The following is a 19,284-nucleotide window of genomic DNA, read 5'->3' on the forward strand; positions in this document are numbered from 1 at the left end:
CAGATAAAGCACAAAGTATATCAAAAGGGATAAGCTTTTAATTGTTCAAGTCAGATTTATAATTTTAATCTACTATAGTCATCTGTCTACTCTCTGGCTGAAAACCAAGTTACTCTCATCCCTCAATTATGGTTACAGGGAATTTACCAGAAGCTATAGATCCTGCAAATGTGTTTTGGGCTTCCACTGCCATCCACAGCCTTCTGCCCATCAGAATCTCACAATGTAAGCTCTGGTACTGTTTCCTCATTCGTATTTGGATAATTTAATTTACGATCCTTGCATCATAGATGTTTGCATGCTTTTTCCATGTGAGTTTAGTTGACATTTTAGTTAGACGCCTGCTTGTTTGAAAACAAGTACTTAAGACCCCAGGTGCTCATCTTTCTGAGAGTTAGGCACCATCTAATTTCTTCACCATTACTTTGCTATTGCATTCATGTCATCTGTGTTTCCTTCATGAGGGTGAGTATCATAGAATTAATTGTTCTTAGATTGGAACTAGGATAAAGTGTGAGCCCCAAACCCATTCCTGAATCTACGTTATTTTAGCTTCCTCTGGTCACTTTAGAGACATTCTAATTAATTTCTTGTCGAGAATCTTATAGGTCTTTTCCATGGAGTATAAAGGCCTTCTGTTTATAGTGTAGGCTAACTACGCAATGCAATGCATGCAAAATTCACTTTGGTAGAATACCTCCTTATGCAATTAGATGCTATTTCCATAAATAATGGGAGTTGATGGTCAGGCAAAACATAATTAATTCACTGATAATATCAAACACAGGTGTGTCAGAATGATACATATCTTAATATAGCAAGTAGGATATTGAAATAGTAAGTAAATGTTAGTGTGCCTACCAACAGTTTAATTCTCTTAGTACAATTGTCGTCTGTCTCTTCACACACCAGGTAGTTTCAGTCTTAAGTTCTCAGGGTACCAGTGTGTTTGAGGTAGAGACTACTTCACCTAGAGGGTTTCACATCTTCCTAGTATGGCCTTTGGAGCATCTCCTGTCACTTGAAGGTCCAAGGTTGAATGTTATAGTCTTTTCATGGCACATGGTCTGGGTCCACAGTAGATTTATATACACTCAGACTGATGTGGCTTATTAAGAGCATAGTGGCTTATTGGGGATGCTTATCATATTTAAAGGTATTGTTTGTCATTTTTCTCCAGGTATGTATCTGTCTTCTCCAAGATATGTATGATCCCTTTCCTCTCTTCTGGCTTGATATTCCCATCAATATCCTTCAATACTCTGGTAGGAATATCCTCCAGTCTGGGAGAACCTTAGTGACTGGAAAGTCATGATGAGGTTATCCTCCCCTCTCCCTCTCTCAAAATTTGATCCCAGCTGATATGAGAATCCTCCAACAAAGTGCCCTTGGAAATACACACAGAGAGGATGGTGCAGGCCCCCAGAGAGGCTCTCTGCTGAGCTGCCTGCCCTACCTGCCCTGAAGCCTGGACATCCTGAAAGGCTGCTCCCATCTTGGTGCTCATCCCTACAACAAGGGTACATACAGTATCTGTCCTGTTGTGACTGACTACCTTCCACATAATGGTTTTCAGATCCTTCCATTCCACGAAGTGTTTCATTATTGAGTTTTCAGGGGATGCACAGTACTCCGTTGTGTGTATATACCAAAAGTTTTGTGTTTTTTCTTTTAATCAAATCTTCTACTGTAGGAACTTTGTTTTCAATTTATTACTATCATGAATGCTGCTGCACTGATCATGAGAGAGCATACATCTGGTCATGATCTGTCTTTTGTTTCTTTGAGGTATATGCCCAGCAATGGTATCGCTAAGTCATCTGGTATTTCTATTGTCAGCTGCTTTTAACAGTGGTTACACTTATTTTCAAGCCCACTAGCAATGGATAAGGGCTCCATATCTCCACACACTCTCCAGCATTTGCTTTTTTGCATTTTGTTTTGTATTTTAACTGGGATATGGTTGTGGGTGTACGACGGTATCTCATCTTTGTTTTGAGTTGCATTTCCTGAATGGCTAGTGAACTAGGGCATTTTCTCATTGGCTTGCTAGCCATTTGAGTATCATTCTTTGTAAATTGCCCACTCAAGTCCTTTGCCCTCCTTTCAAAAGTGTTATTTGTTCTTTTCTTGCTAAGGGTTTTCAATATTCTGTGGGTTTTAATTAGTCTATTGTCTGTAACCTCATTGGAAAATATATATTCCCAAATCCAAGGCTCTCATTCCACTATTTTGATGAAATCTTTGATGTACAGCAATGTTTTGTTTTGAAGGGGTCCCAAATAATTATTTTGTCTTCCACTGTGTGTGCTTCCTTTGTTACATCTGATAGCCAGTTCCTTCCCTGCACTAGGGCCCTTAGATGGATAGCCAGTTGTGTTTATGTGGATGTTTTTATTTCTGGGTTCTATCCTTGTAGCAGTTACACAATCGCCTGTCAACTTGAGCAAAGGGGTGGAATCTAGTCTGTCAGTCAGGTCACAGCTTGATGGCCTCATTTGGAGACATGGCAGATATATATAGCTCACTAGAGGCCAGACCCACTCTCTCTGCCTTCCCTTCCTTCTGTTGAGGCACTCAGAGCTGAAGGAGATATGTGGAGACCCATGCCACTGTTGAGATGCTTCCACTGCCCCTGGACCCACAAGCCTACCTACTGGCCTGTGATCTTTCTGCATTTGGCATCATTTCATGTGCTGTGTGAATCTAAAGAGGAATGTATGGACTAGTATCACGCATATGGGCTAATATGGGATTTATGGACTTGATCTGGTCTGGGCTGGGATGTTTTCTCACTGTAAAATTGCTCTTTTATAGAAAGCTCTTTCTTATATACATATGAGTGTCTATAGATTTGTTTCTCTAGTCAGCCTGAACTAACATGGTCCTGATCCATTGGTCTTTGTATCTATCATTATATCAATACCAGGCTGTTTAGACAACTGTGGCTGTATATTAGGTTTTGAGGTCAGGTAGTACAAGATCACATGCTTGGTTTTTCTGTCTAAGAAGTTCTCTATTATCCTGTCCTTCTCCCCCTTCCAGCCAAGAATCTTACATTTAGCAAAACTATCCATAATATATAGAGAAATTAAAGTATTTTATTTTTTTGTAAAACATTTTATTAGGGGCTCATGCAATCTTATCACAATCCATACATATACATACATCAATTGTGTAAAGCACATCTGTACATTCTTTGCCCTAATCATTTTCAAAGCATTTGCTCTCCACTTAAGCCCTTTGCATCAGGTCCTCTTTTTCCCCCCTCCCTCCCCGCTCCCCCCGAAATTAAAGTATTTTCAAACAAAGAGTTAGAGAATTCATAAAGAGAAAATCAGCATTACAAAAATTTTCATCAGAACGCTATGATCAGAAAATCAATCATTGGAGCCCGCAAACATGAGACTACCACAGTGTATAACGATGCCCAGAAGTCAACCCATTGGAAACAACAAACAAAACAGAACTTGAGGGGAAGTGAAGACATGAATAATCTCTCTCCCTCCACCCCCCAAAAAGAAGAAAATTACCAAACAAAACATAATATGGCAGAAAGCAGTCTACATTTAGAATTAATAACATTGAAAGCCAATGAAATGCACTAATCAAGAGATAAGATATAGCAGACTGGATTAGGAAACAAGATCCAACAATCTACTGCCTTCAAGAGACAAACCTCAAACACACAGACAAAAGCAGAGGGAGAGTCAAAGGATGGCAAAAATTTACCAATCCAATGGCAATCAAAAAAAGCTGAAGTGGCAATAGTAATCTGTGACAAAATAGACTTCTAAGTAAATGACAGCATGAGAGACAGCAATGGACATTCCATTGTGATGGAAGGATCAATAGGTCAAAACACATAGCCATAATAAACAGATGCACCCAATAAAAGACGCTAAAAATACATCAACCCAATCCTCAAAGAGATGAAAAACAGAAATCACCCTTGGTTGGCAGCATTCCACTTCCCTCTTCTCAGGGAGTTGATCTGTCCGTGTGGGAACTGCACTCCTACAGCGAGTGTTGCACTGGAAACAGCAAAGAGTTACAAGAGTCTATGGCATGCCATGGTATCTGCTCTCCACATAGGAATACAAGGGGTTACATAGGTGTTAGGGATGAGGGCCTAAGTGAGGGGGTTCCTTCTAATCAGGGGGAGGCTGAGAGAAGGTAAGTTCCAGCACCAGGGAGCCATTGAGCAGGGTGACTGGGGAATGTGAGCCCTGTCTCTGATGTGCTGCCTAATGGATATTTATTCCAGCCCAGTGTCTGAGTTCCATAACGGGTCCAGTGCTCTACATCTCCAGGAAACCACCTGGTGCTGAGAGTTTCTTTGACATCTGTTGGTAGACCTTGGGAGCATCATCCCCAGTATTGGAGTAGGAGATGAGAGTGGAGGAGGCAGGAAAAGGTCTGAAAATTGCCTTCAGCTATCATGTGTTGTATGTTCCCAATCATGTCATTATTCATCCCAAACATGTCCACGAAGCCGTCAACATTCCAGCATCCCAAAGTGGGTGGCAGAAGCCCCAGCCTGCATCCTGCCGTTGGCAGGCTTGGTCCCTGACAGGTGGCCAGCTGTGATGCTGGGGAAGTAGCTGTACCCAGTGGCACCTGACAACATCCGGCTCGTATGCCGGCGGTGAACAGCAAAGGGGTCCATCAGGAAGAGGGGATCCTGGGGCTCTGCATCCCTCATGAAGCAGAACATCCTGATTTTAGCTCCAGCAGACCCCATGTGGTCCCCAAATGGGGCTCAGCAGCCCATCTGACCAGGTTCGCCTCTCCGTGCAGTGCAAACTCAGGGTTCATGGCTGAGGACTGGCGGACTGGTCTGAATTTGAGCTCTTTGGCCTTGTGCACCACCCCTTCCTACAGCTGCCATCTAGGTAATTTTAAAAATTACTTTAAAGAGAATATAGCGCATCATCTATTTTGAGTCTGACAGCTGGACTTGTAAGAAATTATACTTTTATTGAAGTCTTTACTGAAGGGTCAATGTGCTTAATATATATTTACTTTAGCTGAAATAAACTAATGATTTTTGGTTCTTTGTGATCTGTATCATGGTTTGTGTTAGGCTGGGTTATCTAGAAAAGCAAAACCAAGGATGTTTATATATATATATATATATATATATATATATATATATATAACAAAATTTATCTGAAGAAAATGGCTCACACACTTGTAGACATAGGTAATTCTAGTCTGGGTCAATTTAGAAGTTAATTTGGAGTCTTTTCCTTGCTTCAGTAGCTATTGGGCTGATGAAACAGGAATCAGGATGATAATGTGAGAAAATTATGCCTGGCGGATACAGAGAGGGATGAAGTCAAAGTCAGTAGGTCAGATGGTAGGCACTAATGATTCCCAGGGTCAGCAGGCAATATGGCAGGCTGCTAGCTCAAATCTAGGTAATTAGAGGTTTGATGAACCAAATGACACAGAACAGCAACAAGCAAACATGCTCGCTACACAGTCTACTTTGATAAGAGTAGGCCACATCCCGAGGAAACTTCTTGGCATTTACACATCAACCTAAGCTTCTCAAACTGCATGGCTGCTCACAGCAGATCCTATTGTGCGGTTCATTACACTGTGTTAGGCTGCACAATGGGGAAATGCCAAATTACTTAAAATCCCTGTCTAGTCAAGTTGATGCAAAATCTATCACATGGTTCATCATGCAACTTTCAAATCATTTTTATTTTATTAGAACTTGCTATCAATCAGCCTGAAAGGGTTTTACATGAAATATGTGCAAATTATTATTTGGCTATAGATTCAAAGGAACATCTATGAATTTTCCTAGGACTCATTTTCCATATAGTTCTTCAAGTTCTCAGTTCTATGAATTTTGTCTTTCTTAACCTCCTAGAACTCTGATACTTCCCCTCAACTGAGATTACTAGGTCCTGTTTAGTTTTCCATCCACCTCAGTGCATTTGAAAATGTACCTATGAATAGAAATATTTGATAGGACTTCATTTATTTGCTATTTCTCAAGGATCATATGCTTGTGCTACCTACTGTCAAATGCTCTGTTTTCTAGTAACTGATAGTTTCGTAATAATCCAGCTATTTTTCTCTCCCATTAATTTAATGAACGTTTTCACAGAGAGTATATTTTCAGTTGACCTACAAGATTAATACTTTTCAAAAGCTTCAACTTATTTGGAGCAGATTCTCTAACATCCACTACAAATAAATAATAAAATCACACGTGGGGATGCCATGTGTTCAGAAATCAAGAAACAGTTTCAAATAGTTCATAACTCAGAAAAAAGAAATTATAATGCAAATTAGAAAATGTTTTCAACTAAGTAATAAAGAATATGTACCTATTCGTCAACTTGTGCTTCTGTGATGTTGAAGCTTTGTCACTGGTATATCACATGCCCATAGCGTCACCCTAAGTGAACACATTTTAGCAGAGCTTCTACACTAAGAACAGACTATGAAGAAGAAGTAGGCCGTCCACTTCTGAGGAATTAACTCATGAAAAGTAGCTGAACACTGTCAGACGTTGTGCTAGAAGATGAGCACATGATGTCAAAAGGCACTTAAAATACAACTCAGAAAGAGCTGTCTTCTCAAAAGAGAGTTGACCACAATGATTTTGCGTGAGTAAAGCTTTGAAGACCTTCGTGTGCTGCTGGTGCAAGATTAAAAATGAGAAGAGACAGCTGAAAATAGTTATTAATTATTGGAATTTGGAATATACAATGTATGAATCCATGAATCTAAGTCATCAATAAAATGGACCACATAATGATTGATCTCTTAGGCATTAATGAACTGAAACAGCGAGCTGTAGTGGCCATTTTGAATCAAACTCTCATATGGTTTACTACGCTGAGAATGATAAAGGAATGCTGAAGGAATGCGGCCGCCTTCATCAACATGTATATTTCAAGATCCATCTAGAAGTACAATGCTCTCTGTAGTAATAGTTGTCCACAGACAAGGAAATCTAGTCCATACAACTGTTATTCTAGTTTATGCACCAATCACTAAAGCTAGTGATGAATGAATTGAAAACTTTTACCAACTTTTTTAGTCCAAACCTGATTAAACATGCAATCAAGATGTATCGATAAATATTGGTGATTGGAATGCAAAGGTTGGAAACAACGAAGAAGGGACACTAGTTGGAAAATATGGCCTTGGTGACAACTGCCCCTGTGGGTGTTCTGAGACTAGCTCTGGAGAACATCTCATCGTTGTCTCACTGAGTGGCTAGTGGTTTCAAACTTTTAAGTCTGTGGCGAGCAGCCTGATGTAGAAACTTACTACACTACTTAATAGGTAAATGATCCAATTTTACCTTTGCCTCTAACCACAGTAAATCTGCCTCTTGGTAAAAGATACAAAGCTAATTCTACTAACAGTTACGTGCAATGGTCTCAATGCTAATAATAGTCAATGACTGTCTTTTAATTGATATACGTTCTTTATTTCAGTGTTTCTTTGAAAATATAGTCTTCCCTTACATTATATGTACTATCTCTTAAGTGAAAAGGTTTAGTTTAATATCTGAAGGAAAGAAAAGCTCCTGTGAAGTTTTATATTAACAAAAACAAAACATGAAATAAAAAGGATATGACACCTGTAGAAGGAAGAAGGATAATAGTGAAAAAGAATGAAGAATATTTCTTGTAAATATTTGGGTGAACCACAAAAATGTGTATAGTTTCAAATGTCTATGTGCTATTAAACAAAGTATGTATAATAGAAAAATTGATTCACTAATACACAAAAGAAGAAAACCCTCTCTCTTAAATGCTCCTGAGACATAATGGGAGGGAATTTACCACTAAAACAAATGAAAGAAAATGCTATTTTCAAATAAATAAATTCCAATCAAGAAAAGAAGACTAAAACTTAAAAAAAATTGTTGACATTTTTATAGCAACATGGACATCTAAATGTGAAATCATGGTAGGGAGTTTTAGCTAGGAATAAGTGAGAACAATATTTTTTTATTAACCAATTAAACATGGCCTTTGGACAGCAGCATGATATGATCCATATCTTCCTACTTCTGAATAAAAATTATTAAGTGGATAAATTATAGTTTTTTAATAACCAAACATATCAGGGATATTTATTATTTTTTGACTTGGAATTATAATTATTCTGAATTTTCTGGCTAACAAATATTGCTTTTCATAAGGCTGTAGAAGTGAGAAGCAGAAAAGATTGCACCAAAGTTTAATCATGGGACTATTTGTTTACAGACTTTGCTTTATCCTTTTTCTTACCTATAGTCCTTTGACTCTGACATAATTTCTCAGCTTGTCATCAATATTGAAGATATTTGCGCAGAGTTCTCTGGATAGCCAGGATAAATCCATTTCAAACTTGAATTCCTGGGTGTGAATGAATGAGAGTGTTTCCAAAGCTCTACTCTTTCTGGATAGCTTGGAAACCTCATAGGATAGTTTTACCCTGTTCTATAGGGCTGCTATGCGTCAGAATCAACTCATAGGCAATGGGGATAATTTGATTTAGTATATAAATAAGAATTTTCTTTGTTGTTTCACTTAGTTTAGTCCAATGCAGGGTAGATTCTAAACCTAATTAATTCTGAAGTATAAAAAAGGCCATTATATAGAGAGAGACACACACAGAGGGAAATTCAATTGGAAGGCAGATATAAGATGTATCCACAAATAGAAGAACTTAATTATTATTTTTTTAGAACTTAATTATTGCCAGGTACCACAAGGTTGAAATCAATAAATAAAATATTTTCTTTGTGTTTAATATCTCTATATATACACTCACCCAGTGACATGATCATAACAAACTCTCATTTTGACAATGCACTGATAATTAAGATGAGCAATAAATTCCTTGGAAGGCCAGAGCATCTGAATTATGGTCTCTGTAGAGCACAACAGGAGCCGGTTGACCGCTTTTGATCTGGTTGCAGCTTTCTTCTCCCTTCCATGCTTATTTCTCCATGTGTGACAGTAGTTTCTAAGAACAGACAACTTGTTTTACTGGGAGCCCTCTGAGCTATCTCTCTAATTTACTTTAAGTAATGTACGATACACCCCGCATTGCAATCTAAAAAATCACACATTTGAAATCACACATAAGTATTTCAAATCTACCGTATATACTCATGTATAAGCCGAGTCTATTATTTTGTGCTAAAATACTGGGGCTCAACTTATACACTGGCCAGTGGTACCCCAGCGAGGTGTAACATCTCACTGGGGCCCCCGGAGGTAATGGATGAGCACCCGTTATCTTGTGGGTGATTGCCATTTCTCTGCTGTTCATTCAAAGCCTTGCTGACGCTGCAGGGCTTTGAATATTTGTTTATTCACATCTAACCAATCAGAGCCATACTATGATGTGTATGGCTCCAATTCACAGAAGCACACATAGTGATTCACTTATACCAGCAGTTGAAATGGTAAGGATGTGTCTGTGTCTGCACTCCGTCTCTCCCCTCTGGTCTCTGTGTTAATTCACATTCTGCATCCCCTGCCCACACAGACTCCCCCCGCCTCCTCCGGGCTAACACTTTGCGGGTGGGGAGGAGGGGGGACATTACCATGAAAGTTCTTTATCAAAGTCTTGTTTTGTTTTTTTTATCCTATTAGAAGTGGATACTCTTGAACCAAAACAAAAACGCCGATCATATGAGGCTGGTTTCAAGATGAAGGTTGTGTCAAGAGCAGAAGAGAGCAATAACGGTATTGCAAGTAGGGAATTCTTTGTTGACGAAAAGCAAGTGAGGGAGTGACAGAAAATTAAGGCTGACTTGGAACAGATTCCAAAAGCTAAAAAAGCTTGTCATGGTTTAACGTCTTTTTATGGGGCTCTAGAGAGTGAATTGCATAAATGGATTATGGAGTGTCGTCAAAATGGTTACTGCATAACATGCATGGGAATCCACATATGTACTCTACAAATGGCTAAGGATGACAAATATAAAGCACCAGGCATTGAAAAATTTGCTGCATCAGCAGGATGGTGTACCCGCTTCATGAATAGGTTTGGCCTACTATGTTTGAGACAAAGAACAAAGATTTCCCAGAAATTGCCACAAGACCTTGAAGAAAAAATTATGTTATTCCAGTCATTTATTATAAAACTAAGAAGGGTGTATAACTATGATCTGGATGATATGGGAATATGGATGAAATTGATCTTCCAAGCAACTGAACTGTGGCAAGGTTAGGAGAAAAAAACATTTTTCTCAAAACCACAGGAAATGAAAAAAATAATACTTCACAGTTGTTCTATCATGTTTCATTAATGGAACTAAGCTACATCCTGTCATTATTTTTAAAAGAAAGACCTTGCCTAAAAAGATCAATTTCCCACCAAAGGCTGGATAGATGAAGACGGAACAAAAAAAATGGCTGGAAAAAATTTGGAGCCGATAACCAGAAGCAGCCTTAAAGAAAAAGTCATTGTTACTTGTTTGGGATATGTTCAGAGCCCACCTATCGGATGACATAAAAAAATTGGCAAAACCTAGTAAAGTTACTTTAGCCACTATTCCAGGTGGGCTTACATCTGCACTGCAACCTCTGGATGCATCTTTGAATAAGCCTTTTAAAGACCGTGTATGAATGAGGTGGCATGAATTGATGTCATCTGGCCAAGCCTGACTAACAACAGGTTGAAATTTCATGAAGTCTGACATATAATTAATAGCAAAGTGAGTTCAAGATGCATGGGAAGACATTCCAGAAGACATGGTGCGATGTGCCTTCTAGAAATGTAGTATTAGTAATGCTATATAGTAATGTAGTATTAGTAGTGAAGAGTGCGCTTTGTGTGAAAATGACAGCAGTGATGGTGATGATGGCGATCTCAGTGAGGACAGTGTCTTTGATGACCTCACACCAGCTGAAGCTCTGCATTGGGATACGGATGATGATGAGGAAACCAATTTTGAAGGATTTAAACTCTTTACATTTTAGCTTGGTTGCTGGTTGAGCTCAGGGCATAGTACTCTTAAGGTATCATTGTTGATACCGTATTGTTTTTGTTGAACCTATTTTCCACTTACTGTGCTGGTTTACTAATGTTAGATGACTTTTTGTCTTTTATTTATGTTTTTCATTTAAAATAGATATTTAAATACACTACCCCACTGATGTCTCAATTTTTAGTAATTTTATTTTCATTTGTTTTGATTACTGGAACTCACCAATAGATTCTGCATTTTCTACCCTAGGCTTATACTCGAGTCAATAAATTTTTCTGATTTCCCAGGTAATAATTAGGTACCTCGGCTTATACTCAGGTTGCCTTATATTTAAGTATATATGGTATACCTCATCTATTTTATTTTAAAGTATTTATGAAGTGTACAGTTTTATAAAACTCATAGTCAAGTAATTGTCTTAAATATACTATTTAAAAATTTTGTTCCATGGCAGGCTTCACCTTGTGCATCTTTTTTCAAACCTTTTGTTTCCTTTCATATGTGATATAATAATCCATAATTACTTCATGCTGAAGGAAGATGTGGCATGTGCCACATGGACTCAGGAAATGTGGCCTCACCTTTAACCTCCTAAAGATGAATTCAAAGTAGTTTTCTGAAGAAGAGTTCCATTTGTTAAAGATAAAGTTGTTGTTTTGGGGTGACATGCAATCTGCTCCAGCTCATAAAGAGTTAACAGATAACAAATCAAATTGTTGTCCAGTTCTGTGTCAACTTCATGATCATTACTATTTGTGCTCATTGTTTTGGCTATAACACCATTGTGAATTTTCCTCACTTTGGCTGATCTTTTATTTAACCAACCATGATGATCTGTTACAGTAATTAATATTTCCTGATCACAGGCCCTACATGAGCAAGACAAAGTATTGGCTTCCTTAGTTTTATGTTTTTCAGGGAATTTAAGGACCACTATGACAATGCACAGGACAGGCAGTGAAGTGTTCATGCTTTTGTACGTAGGGTTGTTATGAGTCGGAACTTGCTCCACAGGACCTGATCACAAAGGCAGTAATTGGTGTGGTCAGTAGTAATAGATTTGCTTTTGTGACTAAAGTTGGGCACAAATTCAATCTTTGCATCATTCTCAGACCACTGTGACATATTATGATCCGAAAATTTCAAATGAATAGGAAAAATAGAGTACATTATTTATTAAATGGAATCATAATGTATTTATTGTTTTTAGAAAAGGGGGGTTAGTGAATAAATATAAATGAATTGAAGCTTGGAAAAAATTCTAAACTCTTTCCCCCCATCTTTGATTAAGACAACTTTTTGTTACAGGAAATTTGTAGAAAGAGAGCAAGAGGGAGAGGGAGAGAGAGATCATGACAGGACCATAGATTGAAATTTGTGTTGGCAAGATATTGTCTCATAAATATTCTATTTTCTTAAATGACAGTCCCAAATAATGCATTTGCAGAGGAAATTAAGTCCACATAACAGTAGCCCACTCCGTATGTCAATAGCCATGTAAAATCTCTAGAAATATTCCTAAGAACAAACCACCAATTAAGAAACATCTATTCAAGAAAATCAAAACATTTCAGTCACAATGGTGAAAGTCTGCTCTATCTGACCATTCTCTTACCATCAATTCTCCTCCCTACTCACATCCTTCTAGCTCAGCCAACAGCATATGAAAAGGTACTGCAACCCGACACATACGGACAGCCTCCATATGCTGTAAATGATTAGTGCACATTCTACTTTTAAATACAGTGATTCGGTGTTATTTTGAGTTAAACTTTCTTCCATAGGTAATTAATCAGCTCTTAGGTAGATGATCCTATTTAAGAGGATAACTGACATGGCTCTACTTTCGTATTATGCTTTTCTATGTTTAAAATCTAACATGAGTTGTATTTCAAGAAAGTTGCTCATCCAAAGGAAAAGTCCAGCTATCATCTAACAATATCTATGCCTGAACTATAACTTCATATTTCCTTGCCTTAAATTGGACTTCGCTTCACTTTTTCTGTTTCATTTAACCCTAAATAAACAATTATATGGGTTTGTCTGCTGTACCACCACATTTGTAGCCTCTATAACAGTTTTTCTCATTTTATCACAACCACAGTCACTATTTTCCTTCTCCTTATAGTATTACATAATACCAAAATACTATATATTTGCAATTCTATATATATTTAGCTTCATAGCCTGTATCGATCATTTGTTTTCTTCAATCCATGGTACATAAAGAACACTTTATTTAAATTGAGTATTTAAAGAAATGAATGCAACTGATTTGAATAACATGCTAATTTGAAAGTATAAAAATATATTGGGATGCATAATATTAAGTCATTAAAATCTAACAAAAGAGTTATACATATATGAGTATTTAAAATATTTTTATATTCAAAGTACCTTAACTATGATCCACTTACTCATGGATGAGATTTTTTTTTTTACTTAAATTTTTTAATGAATATATCATTCTTAGAAAGCTATTACTTTAAATGATAAAACAAAATTTTCTACATTTTCCTTTATTACTGTCTCTGTTTTGATCCATCAGTAATTTATTTTGATGTAATATGTGAGATACAGATTCAATTTAGCTCTCCCACCCCCAAGATAACTATCCAGTTACTTCAACAATACTCATAAAATGATCTTATCCTCTATAAGTTTAATATTTCACTTTTATTTTATATTAAATTTCTAGCTATATTAGGTTTATTTCTGAGCTTTTCCTTTATTGGTCTGTTTATAGCTTGATGTGAGAGTACCATGCTGTTTAAATTATTGGAGCTTAATAACATGTTTTAATATCTAATAAAGCTATTCCCTCATTTTTCTACTCTTATGTTTCAAAATGAACTATTCCTACTTGTATTTTTTTTTCTTCTTTTACATTTTATTAGGGACTCCAACAACTCTTACCACAATCCATACATATACATACATCAATTGTACAAAGCACACCCATACACTCCCTGTCCCAATCACTCTCAAGGCATTTGCTCTTCACCTAAGCCCCTTGCATCAGGTCCTCCTTTTCCCCCCCCCTCCCTCCCTTTCCCCCCTCCCTCATATGCCCTTGGTAATTTATACCTCGTTATTTTGTCATATCTTGCCCTATTCGGGGTCTCCCTTCCCCCCTTCTCTGCTGTCCCTCTCCCAGGGAAGAGGTCACATGTGGCTCCTTGTAATCAGTTCCCTCTTTCCAACCCACTCACCCTCCACTCTCCCAGCATCGTCCCTCATGCCCTTGGTCCTGGAGGTATCATCCACCCTGGATTCCCTGTATCTCCAACCCTCCTATGTACCAGTGTACAGCCTCTGTCCTATCCAGCCCTGCAAGGTAGAATTCAGATCATGGTAGTTGGGGGGAGGAAGCATCCAGGATCTGGGGGAAAGCTGTGTTCTTCATCGATACTACCTCACACCCTAATTAACCCATCTCCTCTCCTAAGCCCCTCTATGAGGGGATCTCCATTGGCTGACACTTGGGCCTTGGGTCTCCACTCTGCACTTCCCCCTTCATTTAATATAATATATATACACATACATATATACATATACACATAAATACACATACATACACACACTTATATCTTTTTTTTTTTTTTGCATGATGCCTTATATCTGGTCCCTTGGGCACCTCGTGATCGCACTGGCCGGTGTGCTTCTTCCATGTGGGCTTATTTGTTTCTGAGCGAGATGGCCGCTTGTTCACCTTCAAGCCTTTAAGACCCCAGACACTATCTCTTTTGATAGCCGGGCACCATCAGCTTTCTTCACCACATTTGTTTATGCACCCATTTGTCTTCAGCGATCCTATCATGGAGGTGTGCAGACAATAGGACAACTTAGTTGATATTCAATTATTTCGAGAGATAATATATGATCAAGAATAGATAGCAGTGAAGAACAACGTTCAAGCTTCACTGAAGTCATTGACCAAAAACACAGCTTCAGAAATTGATGGAATAACAAAAGAAATGGTTCAACATTATCATGTAGCACTGGAATCACTCACTAACCTAAGCCAAGACTGTTGGAAGGCAGCTACCTGGCCAGCTGAGTGAAACAAATCCTTATCAGTGCTCATTCCAAAGAAAAGTGATCCCACAGAATGTGGAAGTTAATTGAACAATATTATTAACATCATGTGAAAGTAAAACCTTTATGAAGATCACGTAGTGACAATGCAACTCTACGTTGACAAGAGCTGCCAGAATATCAAGCTGGATTGGGAAAAGTATTTGGTGCAAGGAATATTGTTGCTAGCTTCAGAAGGATCTGGACTGGAAGCCAAGGAGACCAGACAGATGTTTACTTTTGTATTGAGTTTGCAAAGGCAAACACGATGAGGAAGCGCTGACTCAATGACGCCTAACAAGTAAAAGGCATTCAACGGTGTGAATCATAATAAACTACAGAGAGCATTCAGAGGAATGAAAATTCCAGACTACTTTATTGTGCTCCTGTGGAATCTGTACACGGTCCAAGAGGCAATCATTTGAACAACACAAAGGATTACCGAGCACTGATGCTTTTGATGTGTGGTGTTATAAAAGAATATTAAATATATCACGGAGTGCAAAAAGAATGAAGAGATATGTCTCATATGCAGTACTATCAGAATGGGTGTTAGCAGCAAGAATGGAGAGACTTCATCTAATGCATTGTAGGCATCTTATCAGGAAAAGCAGTCCCTGGAAAGAGACATCCTGTGTGGCAAATGTAGAGTCAGCATGAAAGAGGAACAGCAATATGATACAGATGGACACAGTAGCTGCAACAGTGCGCTCAAAGACGGTGGAGAGTAATGGTGGCGTATAAGAGTGGGCAGTGTTGTGTTCTTTTGTGTATAGTGTTGCTACTCGTGAGAAGGGATCGGACAACACCTAACAGCAATAGCAGACCAGTATGACGCTTTACTTAATGAGAGGACCGACACTTGCTTTTGGAAGGGATCCTCAGACTGATTACAGTTCGTGAATTATTGTGAAGTGGTAGAACACAGGTGACATGAAGCAGAATAGCATATTATAATGATAGATATGCAGGAGTATGTCTCAAATCCTGGGGCAAATAGAAGCAGCTAGTAGATGGTGGAGGTGTGTGCATGTGCGCATTCTGTATTCTCAGGGTGCTCTTTTCTACTTCACCTCAATTTCCTCTCAGCTATAACCACATAGGAGCACAGTTGAAGTTCTCATCATGCCCACATTATTCTCTCAGGTACATGGGCACACATTTGTGTTCCAAATTTGACAGAACTCAAAGCATAACATAAAGAGACACCAAAGTCCACAGTGAGGCTATTAGAACGTCTGAGGATTTCCTAGCTGTCGGCAAGAGATGGCCGGTGATGATAGACTGGAGCCTTGGCAGCCATGTTTGGAGGCAATATAAGTAATGTTATAGAACCATTGCTCAGGTGGAATTTTCCCAAATTTCTAGCCTAAGTTTCTCAACATAAAATCCTGTGTATTAAAAGTGAGAAATAGATAAGATTTTCTACTCTATAAGAAAGAAAATCATGATTGTCATTTCAAATAAATAGTTACATTTCCAACAGTTTATTTTTAGAGGGTGAAAACTATGGTGGTTAGAGCAATAACAATCTCTTTAGAATCTCTTTTTTAACAAGCAATAAAATGATGTCACTTTCAGAATTTAGGTTGAAATGAAGATATACCCATGTGACATGCAGAAAAAAAAGTCAAATATCAAAACACTTAAAAATACTTGGCAGGTTTATCATTGATCATAAGAACAATGTTGGTTTTGTCTTGTCACTTAGAACAAGGGTGATGACATTGTATATTTTTAAAATGAAAGCTTGAAAACCTGTGAAAGGGAAAAAAAGTGTACCAAAAAATTTTAACACTGTCTATCTTAAGATATACTCTAATTTGTGAGAGGTGGAACTAAATCTAGAATCAACACTCTTTGCTAAGAAAAAAGTCAAATTGCAAAGAGTTGGTAGATTTTAAATTCATCTTTTAATAGATTTGATAGTTCAAATTCATCTTTTGATGGTTGATAGATTTGAAGTTCAGCTTGATAGAGTCAAAATTCATACATAAAGAACTATTTTTTATTTCAAAATACTGTAATTATTCATTATAATGTCACACATGAATGAGTGAATAAGAAACAAAATAGAGATGGAATTTTAAAATTCCATTTGGAAACTAATGCGTGTACTAAGAGTATAAGGAGCAGACTGCAAGGGAAATATGTACCTCGTTCTCCAGCCCTTTGACAACCCCCGGGAACGAGGGAGCTGATGAGGAAAGTTCAGGTCTTAGCCCAAACACGGGAGATGATACAAAACTTGAGCTGTTAATTTAAAGGTTGGCCCAGAGAATTTAGCTGGGGCATGTGAGCTTAGGATGTGAAATAGACCAAAGTATGGAAAAAAACTGCTCCCATAGGCTATTGTTAAAATTATTAAAAAAACATCTTAAATATGAAATATTAAAAATCAAAGGTTAGGTAGTAAACCATTTTAGAAACTAGTAAACTTGTGATATTTCCCCCTCATTCTCCTGTCAATCATAAATGTAGATCCCACCCTCACATATATTCTCTTTCTAGTCAAAAGTTAGAATATGCCTAAGCCATTTATTTTTAAATTGATTGCCATCAAGGCCCTCAACAAACATATATGCTTTTCTTTTCTCATCCTTTTCTGAAAATTTCTCTTATTTCTAACATTTTGTTCTTCTTACTGACCCACTTTCAGCTTCGGGAAATACGTCTGTATACTTTTGGTCAAATTCTCTCTGTCTTCTTACTTTGGACTTAAAAAGTTTTTCTTTTTTTTATTTTACTAAAGCTAATTTCTCTAAAGCAACTCATACAACAAATCAATTACTTAACCCAAATAGGGAATTATAATTTCATAAATGTTGATGGGAATCTCCTATTCTTCAATTTATTCCAACATGTCTAATTAAAAATCAATATCTATAGAAACTATAAATTTTTTATTAGACTCTTGAATTGCTGTGTGTTTTGTGGTGAATGTAATCAACAACAAAATTAAATAAAATATTAAAATGATTAATTAAGGTATAAAAATGATCAAGATTATTCATGTAAATTTTAATATATAACAGTATATATATTTTTATTCCCCCACCCTACATAACAGTATATTATTTTAACAATACATTTCTACTTAAAATGGATCATTTTTGTTTTGTTTTAGTTGATACCAAATGGAGTTTTAGGTGTTAATATTTTTTCTAAGCTCCATCCTTGACTAATCTTGAAATATAACTAAATAACTCTCAAGTTTACTGTCTTGGACTCTAAGAAATCAAAACCTTAATACCCTAATGTAGAGCATCCTAGTCACATATTCAATAAAGAGAGAGAAAAAACTCTGATCTGACTGAGTAAGGAAAGGGAAATTGATCTTTCAAAGGGAGAGAAAACGTTTGCAGGACGTTATCTAATGAGTGAACACAAAGCGGCCAAAGGAAACATCTCATGACTTCATTACATTCAAATCTTAGTCTAATTTCAGAGGAAAAGTAATACCTTTCACATGTGTAATTAATGAGCGCTTATTGGCCTTGGAACTCAAGTGATATGAAAATATAATGAAGGGTTAGATAAACAAAATACAATCTTACACATGATAATAACATGAGTAAATGTAATAACTGGTTTACGTAGTTGAAGTTAACAAAAGGTGACAGTGTCGCCAGCAGGTTAGAGACAGCATATGTTGTCAGGAGTGACAAGAGGCAATCTATATCAATTATCTGAGGTCTTCAAATAGACATGGCTGGTAGACGGGAGAAGAACTCAGCTAGAAATCAGAATTCTTAGTTTGGGGGCTAAGCTTTGAAAATCTCTAAACGCTGAGCCTACTGGATGACTTCCTGTTTCTTTGTAGTAACTACTCTTCAAACGTGAGTTTCCCTTATGTGAGACCTTAGTGCATTCAGATTTCATTCTTTTCTGTATATTTTGTGTTTACCTATCAAAATGTAAATTAGAAGGTAAATAATTGGATAGGCATGGCTCTTTAGCTGCAATCAGCAACACAAAATTGGTCTTGGGAACTGGAATACAAAAACAATAATAACTATTGTGAAGAATGATCCATATTCAACCTGAACCAAGTTTTGGTTTTGACAGTGAATAAATCTGGATAGGTAAAAAAAATAACAAAACCTAGATGTAAATAAGTATGGATGCAGATCTTACCCACTGAACCCGTTGTCACTCAGTCGATTCTGATTTTTTAGGGCAGCGTGGTACTGCTCCATTGGGGTTCCCGGGGCGGATATCCTCATTTTTCTATCAGG

General features: G+C 37.4%; 1 pseudogene; it reads right to left on the reverse strand.

Annotated features, from left to right (window-relative positions):
• Positions 1 to 4,132: 4,132 nt before the first annotated feature.
• On the reverse strand, positions 4,133 to 4,717 carry LOC142440599 (myeloid leukemia factor 2 pseudogene; annotated as a pseudogene).
• Between the last annotated feature and the right edge of the window lie 14,567 nt (positions 4,718 to 19,284).

Source organism: Tenrec ecaudatus, chromosome 2, assembly GCF_050624435.1.
Source record: "Tenrec ecaudatus isolate mTenEca1 chromosome 2, mTenEca1.hap1, whole genome shotgun sequence".
NCBI lineage: Eukaryota > Metazoa > Chordata > Mammalia > Afrosoricida > Tenrecidae > Tenrec > Tenrec ecaudatus.